The following is an 11,354-nucleotide window of genomic DNA, read 5'->3' as shown; positions in this document are numbered from 1 at the left end:
TAACCGTCAAATTTAAAGCTGTAGCAGGCATCAAATTTCGAAAAGAGTTTTTTGTGGAGGAAAGTGTAAAATTCTGTTTAAACATTTGCTATGTTCTACATTCTATTGTTAATAAAATATCGACTCATGTTATTTGAAAATCTTTTAGTTTTCATTTTATTCAAATTTATAAAACGGCCCATTTCCAGAATTCGGGTTGTACCATGAATTCAGAAATTACGCTTATGCTCATATTTATAAGCTGCTTAAATGTTCCCGGTTACACAATTGCACTTAACTATATAATGAACATTTATAGAAAGGAAATTATTAATAATTGCACTATCCACACTCACCCAGATGAGGATAGGTTCCTTAAAGGTTTCTTCCTCATACCATCTCAGGAAGTTTCTCCTCATAATTTGAAATGTAAAAGTTTATAATTTATATTCTGAATTTTTTTTTATATATATATATATTTCTGTAAAGCCACTTTACGACAATCACCATAGTTCAAATTGCTTCAAATAAAATACATTTGTATTTGTGCAACACCTCTTGTCTTTTTAATGGCTGCTTTACTCTTTTTAGATGTCTGTTTATGCATGCAATTCACTTTCTATGCACATAAGCTATGAAATGTCAAATATGGTGAACAGATAAACAGATTTTGTTCTGCCAAGACAAACCAAATCATTGTTATCCTCTTTACTTGAGTCATTATTTTACCTGCAAACTGTCCTTACTTTGCCTCTAAAAGAGGCTATTTGTATGCCTGTTTGAAAATATCAATCCTTTTTCATTTTCCCTAACCTCCTTACCCTTTAGTGCCTTACACTCTTTCTTTCTCTCCCACTAATAGCACCTATATGGAACCCTTCTGAATTACCGGTCAGATCCATCGCATCTTCTGTATCCCTCCTTTTTGCATTGGCCACTCACGCTCCCATCTTGAAAGGTTAATAACCTGCTGAAATGTCAAGGGCACATCCAATATACCAGGGCCTTTGCATACTGGGGAAAATGATGCAAAATACACATGGCAATCAACATAATAAATCTTTGATTTAAGAAAATTTAGATAGAAGTGTTGAAATCTTGTTGACAGGAATGCAGCCTATATAATTATAAAAAAAAATAATGAGGATTAAAGATTGATGTTTTTTTTTTGACCTTCTACGTCATGTCTGTGGTTTGTTATGACAGGTGTGTTAGATTAATAAGTTAGTTAATGTTCTTCTTGAGCTTTTTGCTGGCAAAGAGGTGCTCTCGGTTTATAGCCAGCTGTTAGACTGTGACAGACTTAGAAAATATGTATGCAGAATGATATAGCTATATACAGAGTGATTATAGTGTGCGTGGGTTTAAACTGTGGAAGAGCTTGAGTGAAGATGAGTAGGGATTCTGCAACTCGTCCTTGAAATGGACCCATTGTCAAATTGTGATAGAAACTTGACATGTCTAACTTTGAGCATGACAATGTGTGGTGGAAATCTAGTATGACTTCAAGGTCTAGGATCTCTTTAGCTGATACCCAGTTACTATTCAGTCTACCACAATTAAGCACTACATCTTTGAGTTACACTGTTTGAAGAGTGAGTAGGCCAGGTTACAATCCATGTCCAACAAAGGAGAAAGTGCATCAATGGAGCTCCCGTTCATAGGGCACCAGACCTGTTGGATTACCCTAAAAAGGAATGGATAGAGGATGAACAAGTTCAGACAAGGTCACCTGACTAGTAGATGTGGGTTTCTTTCTCATCTGCTTGTTTCTTTAGTTGGTAAACAATACTTTATATTTGTGTGTGTGTGTGTGTGTGTGTGTGTGTGTGTGTGTGTGTGTGTGTGTGTGTGTGTGTGTGTGTGTGTGTGTGTGTGTGTGTGTGTGTGTGTGTTTTCCAAGATTTTTTCTTTGCTTTGCTTTATCCAGTCATCCACTGCAGAGCACATCTGTGGGAGAGTAATCCCAATGGGTTATGCATAAACTAGAAGGCACTGAAAGGGAGTCAGGACTGAGAAGGTATGGTTTATTGAATTTGTGCAATTTTTAAGAACACAAAAAAAAACTCATCTTTCTGATCTGGACAGATATGTACACATTTTCCAAGGCACTGATTAATTCTTTGCACTGGCCATTTGTGGATGATATCCTGAGGTTACGCTGACATTTCATGGAGCTTCACAATGAAAGATCTCATTACAATAGAATTAAATTTGTGATATCTTCTAGGATGGCTTCTATTCTAAAGACATTCTGAAAGAACCTTCTGAAAGACCATTCTGAAAGTTTTCTGTGGCTTCTAATGTGCGATTTCAGACTTCTGTATTGGTAGACTTTCTGATGTGATGTTGTAGACTGGAGGTCTTCTCCAGAGTGTGTGTGGTTTAGGGACATTTTGTGTGATGCTGAAAAGGTCCTGCTTTGGCTTGGCCCATTGGCTCCTGGGCTGTCAGGGGCAGCTGAGGCAGAGAGACTCTGCTTTACTGGCTGAGTTAATGATGTCGTTCATCTTGCTCAGGTTGGCTCTGTCTGTGCAGGTGCATCTTAGCATGAATTTTAGCTCTAGGCTGGTTCTCTTAAGATTTTCATGAGGCACATTACAATTCTGAAGGGTTAAGAGTTATACAAATGTATATCAAATACCAAGGTTGGGCATTTGAATTTATAAAAGTGCATGGTATGGGATTTTTTTTAAATTACATTTTTATTACAGTGGGAGTTTATACATAAATCCAGTGTGTTAAGCTCAGACTCTGTGAGTTAAACACAAAAAGTATATTAGGGTTTTATAATTCTATTTCCTGTTCATTTCCTGGTAGGCTCACAATCCTGTATACATGATGTAGTATTTCTTTATTTCTTTTAAATACAGTTTTCCATATAATCACAACATATTCTCACCATTAACTATGCAAAAGCAAATACCTCATAAATACAGTACATGGGTCTCAAAAACAGCTGGGTAATATGTTTTCTAGCAACAATTCTTAATTATAGAAAGCAAATAAAAAATACATTTCACTGTTAGTGAAATCATTTATTAAGAGATTGGTGTGATCATAACTAATCATGATTAGTTATTCAGCCTTTTCAATTTTCAATGAAAAAAAAATCCTGAAAAAAAAAAATTAAGAAAAAAATGAACCGTACTGCATATACATTGTCTCAGACTGCAATGCATCTAAGAATCCCAGCTTAGAAATCAGCATACCAACTCTTTTTCCTTTTTAATGATTAGGTATTTTCTTATTCTGTCAAATACCCAGAGATAATTTACAGGTTATGATAACTGTAATTAACTCTCTCTCTCATTTTCTACCGCTTTATCCGAACTATCTCGGGTCACGGGGAGCCTGTGCCTATCTCAGGCGTCATCGGGCATCAAGGCAGGATACACCCTGGATGGAGTGCCAACCCATCGCAGGGCACACACACTCTCATTCACTCACGCAATCACACACTACGGACAATTTTCCAGAGATGCCAATCAACCTACCATGCATGTCTTTGGACTGGGGGAGGAAACCGGAGTACCCGGAGGAAACCCTCGAGGCACGGGGAGAACATGCAAACTCCGCACACACAAGGCGGAGGCGGGAATCGAACCCGGACCCTGGAGGTGTGAGGCGAACGTGCTACCCACTAAGCCACTGTGCCCCCCCTCTGTAATTAACTATTGTATATAATTTTTCTTGAGTGAATACAAACAGATATAAATGTGCTGTCCCATGGGGAAAATCTTTGTTCAACCCATTCTTTTAAAGTTTAAACTGTAGCTACATTATTGTCTAACTAGTTTCTGAAACTGAGCTAATAGCCTGATAACAGACATAGAACATTGTTAAGCTTTATGGAATTGCTCTCAGAATAACAACTGATGGCATCCATCAGATCATTTTATTTAAAAAAAAAAACATATCAGTGAATGTTCTCTGTGTGATCAGAGATTGATCAAGAAGCTGATGGCAATCTGCCCCCTAATCTGTCACCAATAAATCACAATAATGTTGGAGTGTTTATGTAAATGAATTATATTGGTTACCTATAATTGAAGTAAATCAATAATGAAGGTACAGCATCAGAATACATAAGGTCTAATATACAATAACTCTGAACTTTATCATAATGTCTAAGGTATATGGTACACCAAATCTACACCTGTTTATGTGGTCTTTCTTTCTTTCTTTCTTTCTTTCTTTCTTTCTTTCTTTCTTTCTTTCTTTCTTTCTTTCTTTCTTTCTTTTTGCTCCATTCATTTCTGTCCACTTAATGTCTTTCACTGATTGACACCAAAAGTAATAGGGCATTTTATGACTTCAGCCAGTTGTTCCACCCACATACATCTGGCAGGTAATGACCCTGCTCCTGAGCCAGCCATTCCTTTTCTGGAGTTTATAAAGATGTCTCACTGAGATTGTGCTGAACTTGTGCTGAATCATGAAATCGCATTCAACATGTCTTGGACTGTCACTCAAGAATCATTTCCAGCCAAGTATTCTCATTTTATTGCATGGTCCTCTCCATATACACAGATCAATATCCATTTCAGCTCACATCGTCTCCTCCTGATAAGCATCAACCACACATACATACACAGCCAATGCTCCTGCTGAATTCAGTCATACCCCAATTGCTTTCATTGTGAGAGTTTCTTGTTAATAAGCAGATCTCACTGAGATTGCTAGTCTCAAGTGACATATGCTCAAGAGCAAGATGTGTTGAATGCTATGAAGGTTTCTGTTATTAATTCACCAAATGACTGCACAGCACAGATGAATTCTGCATGATAAATTGACATTTGTATCTAAAGGTGTGGGTAAACATATTTAAAGTTATTTGTTTATCTATTTTGTGCAGAAAACATGCTGTGGCAAATCTAATTTTTCTACCCATCCTCTCATTTCCATCTTTTTATTCACCTTGCTCCTGTGTAAAGATGTTTATCATTGTAGTCTCTCATATTGGTTCTGTTAATTATTTCTTACGCAGACAAGTCAACATTCCATAAATCATCAGGTGTGGTTAACTGATTACTGCACTGTGTTTAATATGCTTTCAGAGTTTTAATAATTGATGCATAATTAGTTGTGAGTTATTGTCATATACTGTGGGACTAACAGACTTTCGGTAATTATGCCCAGATGGAGCTTGTTGAGCAGTTGATGTTCATAGAGGGAATGTCGCGACAGAGAATTCAGGGGGGAAAAAAATCTTTTGCAGTAATCAGTAATAAAAGACAAATCTCTCCACACTACCTACAGTGTTGTCTGGAAGCCTAAGAAGTTTACATTCATATGCAGAGCAGAAAACAGTGGCAGTGCAAGCAACAGTAAACAGATATTGTTCATGTGTATGTGTATAGCTATTGCTACAAATAATTGGAATTTAATATTCTGCATTATCAGTGGTGATTTGTATGCAGTTATTCATGACAGGCATTCATTTGATTCAGCATCAACATACTGTTTAAGCTTGGTAGTTTTCTGAAGTTGACAGGCATATGAATCACGATAGCCTTTTGGCAGTGTGTACTTCTGTCTGTTGATTATCTTTCATTGGATCGCTAAACCTTCAATTTCTTGCCAAAATTGCCCTTAGGACCACACAACTATAATATCTTTGACTCACAGAGGAGGAACTGCTACAATGCTAAAGCTATTAATCAATAGCCAGAAAAACTTACATTGTGATTTTACCCTTTTACCCCTCTCTGTTTCTCTGTGTCTATCTTGTGTATTCTGATGTCTGCACTGCAAACAGATTTTTCTTCACCCCACAATTTCTGTTATGTGCAAATTAAAAGCTTTATTGTACTGAAATTAATTTAGATGCAAAGACACACTCCACTGCAGAAAGCAATGACATGACAATACACAGTTACCCAAGGATTACTGTATCTAAATGGGTTTGATTTACAAGTTCACATTAAACACATTATATCTGCTGTTAATTTCAAAACATTATTGCTTTGTTATTCAGCCTGTCAAAATGCTCTTGAATTATTTTTCTGATGTGTGTGTACTAAGGGAACAAACTCTGTATCAGATTAAAGGTGCCCTGTCAAATATTTTACTTCTATATTATTTCATGCATTGTTTGACAAGTGATTATTCACTGACAAGTGAATAAATAAAACTCACTTTAATTTGCTTGTGAAAAGCTTTAGAATTATTAGCCAAATTGTCTGGATATCTGATTCGACAATCTGAATAGAGCGTTATCATTAAGGTTTACGTATGTTTGTGTGTGTGTGTGTGTGTGTGTGTGTGTGTGTGTGTGTGTGTGTGTGTGTGTGTGTGTGTGTGTGTGTGTGTGTGTGTCTGTGTGTGTGTGTGTGTGTGTGTGTGTGTGTGTGTGTGTGTGTGTGTGTGTGTGTGTGTGTGTGTGTGTGTGCGTGTGTGTGTGTGTGTGTGTGTGTGTGTGTGTGTACTGAATGTGTTTGTTAAATTCAGTTAAAGTTTGAAAACTTTAATTGAAGGTTTGGTAATAAGTAGTGTGCGAATAATCAATAGACTATTACTAATCATTACTAATTTCAATTATATATAGTTTATTATGTTACTTAAGTTATGTTAACATTTTTGCTAACATAACATATCTTAACATAGAACTGTTCACACATTATTTTATCAGTATGTTTATTTGACAGGATAAATACACATCTTTATAACAAAAGTGTGTCATTTAATGGCAGATGTCCTTTCATTTTCATTTATTCTAATTACTCCTGTCAGGAAATGAAGATGATTGCTGTTGTAGGTGACAAGCAGACAATCTAAAGCTTGAAGCAAAGTCAGTGTCAGAAAAACAGTATGTAAACAGTATGTAGTGTTGGTAGTGATGAGTAATTAGTGATCTATTGATTTTGTACATGGCAATGCAGGGGAGTCCTTTGTATTTCGGTCCACGGTATAGAAATATTCTGCTATAGAATCTCACTTGCTTTTCCCTTTTTTCAAGCTTCTTTTTGATTTTAAGCTAAGTACCCTTTATCATATTAGTCAACCCCAAACCAGGCAACTGTAATTTTGTATGCCACACTCTCTAATACAGAAATTAAACACATGCATGACAATTATTCATAAGCTAGCAGTGTAATTTAGCTAAAAATTTCTCCCAGCAAGTGTCTGACTAGCATAATTTTCACTCTGTGAAGTTTTTAGGTACAGGGCAAGTTGTGATAGAATTAAAAGTTATAGAATTTGTATTGTATTTTGCACTGTTTTGCCATTGTTTCACATCCCTTTATATTCCTTATTCTGGAAAGATTGTCTTGACTCCTTTGAAGCTGATTAATAAGCCTAATAAAAGTAGTTCCTTCCAACATTTAAACCATGTGCCCAATGTGTGTGAGTAAGGATTTAAATAAGAATATCTCATGCAAAAGCATTGAAAGATTACCAAATTGATATATGACCTAGCATATTTGGCTTAAACAAACGAGAATTGTGGCTTAACCAAGTCAACATTTTTTTGATTTTTCTGTTTGTAGGATAAAATGACCGTTATAACATGCATTATGGTGACTGTTTTATCAACAGAATCATGAATTGACAGGGTTTATGTGTGGCCTAAACAATAAAAGCAATGTTGATTCAGAACACAAAAAAACAACAACATTTAACATGGTGTTGGATCTTGGAAAAGAAGAGATTATAACTAAATGACAAAGAGAACAGAGAGACCGAAAGAATTAAAAAAATGAAGAACAAGTTATCTTAACAATGATATTGAATCTTTTTTTCTAGCACTGTCTCCTGCCATTTTTAAAGTTAAACAACGATTCCATTTATACAGAGCCTATAAAAATGAAGTCAAACACTTCAAATAACGGTGATTTCATGTTTCTACACCAGCTAATCAATGAAGTCCTCTGGTTGGGTGTTAGTCATTGACATTGACATCACTGCAAACCCAGAGAAAAATGTAATTGCTTACAGCTTACAAACTATGGACTTCTTGCACATACCTGTATATATATATATATATATATATATATATATATATATATATATATATATATATATATATATATATATATATATATATATTCTTTTTTTAACAATAATTTACTGTTATAATTGTTTAGCTAAGAATCAGAAAATATTATCATTATATTTCTATTCATCTAGATAATTTCATGGTTCATCATATGATCATTTCTTTCTATACAGTAGGAGTATCCTCAGGGTACTGTTGATGAGAAAGGTAATGCTCCCAAACCCATTCTGCATTACAACTTCTGTCAAACACTTCCCACTTAATTGTTTTCATTGGGCAAATCAGTATTGGTGTGATTAATGTAATTAGGCTTCAATCAAAGCACTAAATTAAACTGAAGAACAAATCGTTGCATTGCTAAATGTTCCCCTTATAAAAACGGCTTAATTCATGATTGGGGAGTATTACACTAATGTATGTGTTAGAATTATGCTAGAATTAGGCTGTTCTGTGAAATCAATTCCAACCAAAACTACCATAAAACAAACCAGAGCCCTAATCTCAAGTGATTAAAAGTAGTTTTCACCCATTTTGGGTGGCCGAAGAGATTTCATAGGTGCACGTTATTATCGGGGTTTACATAAGATTGCAAGGGGTCCTGGGCCTGTAGCAGTAACAATGCAATTAGAAAAGCCCACGAGGGAGAGGAGAGGAAATCAGGGAGAGGCTGTCTTGTACCTGTAGTGTAATTAAGTATCTCTCTCTCTCTTTCTCTCTCTCTCTCTCTGGTAATATAAAAGAGTTAAGGGTGATGAGTCAGCTCTCTTCATTAGTACAGCAAGAAAATGTTGCTGTAGCTCGATCGTCCTACAGGAAGCTTCAGTCACGCCTCGCCTCTCTCTGTTTCAAGGAGTTCTACACTGTTGCTGTCCTCTGTGGCTTAACTCCATGGCTTGGCAGATTCCTGCTAATTGAGAGCTAATAAAACTCATGGATTGTTCACACAAAATAGTTTATATTGTTAATAAGGATAGTTCACCAAACCTGTCTGATTTCTTACTATTTATACACAGGTATCCTTAATTCCACATGTCCTAAATATGGAGAAAATAATTCATGTGAATGGATGTGTGCAGGATTCTGTTACTAAATACTCGGGCTACAATTAGCCATGTTCAAAATGCAGTGTTTATATTCAGAACTAGAAATGCAATATGAGGAGTATAATCTGTTGCATAGACAGATTATCCCTTATGGTTAGACTGCTGCTTACGATAAAATCATTAAAATGTGATAAATGCATAAGGCCAGCAATATTAAATGATCTACATTTTCAAGACCCACTAGAAATGTGGATACTATTGAAAGGACATCTCTGTTAATATCTCTTTTAAGAGCATCACACCATTTCCATTTTCACTGGTAATACATTTGCTTTGATACACACACAATAATGATAGTGGGCGCATTTGACCAGACAGGGAAGAATAATGGTTCTAGTTGTTGATAGGTTAAGACTATATTTTCTAATCTCACCTCTGCCCCACTCATCCACTCTCATTTTTTTCTCTATTTTCATGCTCAGGTGTTAATTGGCCATGGTGCGTGACAGTGATAGATTTTTGCAAGTGCAATTACTCAGACAAATTGCCCTTTAGAGGAGATGTAGATTGCTTAGCATTCCTGTGTCCTCTTAGATTTCAATCCCCAGCACTTTGATCATTAATAATAGTGCAAGGGGGAGACAATTTCACATGCCATTTAAGAACAGAATGCTTTCATTATACAGGAAATTTACTGCGGCAAGATTGTCCTCAAGCACTGATCAAGAAGAGCATCCAGTTGTGATTTTAAACATGACCAAAGAAGGGAATAACCTGTTTAGGATGTGCCAACATCTTTAATGTGACAGGCACATACAGCATAGCTCTACACGTCCATAAAACTCGTGATTTGTTTTGAGATTTTGCAGTGAATTTACAGTGTTTTTTTATATTGTGGATATAAAAAGATTTATATCTTCAGGATTTTCTGTCCATGTGGGTTTCTTCTCAACTCCAACTTCCAAATTTGTGGGTTTCTTCTCAACTCCAACTTCCAAATTCCTGATGGTAGGTGGTTACTAGCCTAAATTGCCATTAGGTGTGGTATATTGCTATTCCGTTCATGATAGGTTTTGGTTCTTTGGAAACTCTGATTTTTCGAAGTGTTTCTGAAGATGAACAAAGAAGATGATGACTTTACAGTTATTTAGCAAGAAAAGCTGTAAATTAGAACTGCAATGAATTGTAAATTAGGACTGTTGCTGTATATTTATATAGTATATAGTATATTTATATTTATTTAGCTTCATGAAGCTGTGTTCTTATTAAATGTGCTTATTCTGGACTAGAGGTTTCTCATTTATTTTGTTGTTTTTAGAACTTTAGAACTAAACAATTTATTAAAAAGTTACTGTACTGAAAAATCGATCTCACCAGCCTGTAGGGCACGCCTTCAGTGTCCCCGGTTTACAATAGCCATACATTGCTACAGTATCTGGACAGGATTGTTTGTCTTTGACACAACATTGATTCTAGGGGATTTAAAATACACCAAATGACCAAAGATCTTTTTGAATCTGTCCCTGTATAAAAACAAAACAAACTAAAAAAAACAGGTGGCATGAATGCTGGGCCTGTTTTCATTGTGCTAGTTAATCCTCTCTCCTAAATGTATTATCTGTAGGACTGAATGCGCTGATGACTTATTGACTCTTTTGGCATTATAAAAGCATTGGGTTCCATCTGGCAAGAGGTGTTTGCCATCGAATCAGACTTAATCCCTTTTTGCTTGCAGATATCTTAAACCCCCCCCAATCACTCTCTACCATTAGTTTCCCCTGTTCCCTCTCTCCCTTATTCCTTCTTTTTCTTTTATCCTTGCTGCATATTGTTGATGAGCTCCAAAGCACAGACAGACTTTTGATATTCTTGTATTTTACAAATGGTTTTATAGAAAATATGATTTTTTTTATCCTGCATGCAAAGGGGATAGGTCTATTTTTCATAACAATCGGCTGGTATAATCCATTTGCTCTGTCGTTTCTCTGTGTCTGTCTATCTGTGATTAGTGCAGTGAGCATCGTCTCTGCCTCTCTCTTCTGCAAATTTCTGTGGCAGTGGTAAATCACCTGTGTGTGTGTCATCACGTCTGCACATTAGTCATTAAATGGCAAGCAGTCAGTCCCACACTATTTCCCCTCAGATTAATGCAGACACACACCAATGCACAATCATTACAGCTGTTATTACCACAGAGCCATGTAACCGTATATGTAGATGTGAATGTGGCATGGAGTTATAATTCCCAGTGCCCTCTACATATTAAAAATAATTTGCATCTAGAAATAATAATCACACAAAATAATCAGACCATATTTTAACATTATAAT

This window comes from Tachysurus fulvidraco, chromosome 5, assembly GCF_022655615.1.
Source record: "Tachysurus fulvidraco isolate hzauxx_2018 chromosome 5, HZAU_PFXX_2.0, whole genome shotgun sequence".
In the NCBI taxonomy this organism is placed as follows: domain Eukaryota; kingdom Metazoa; phylum Chordata; class Actinopteri; order Siluriformes; family Bagridae; genus Tachysurus; species Tachysurus fulvidraco.
Note: the sequence above shows the minus strand (reverse complement) of the source record.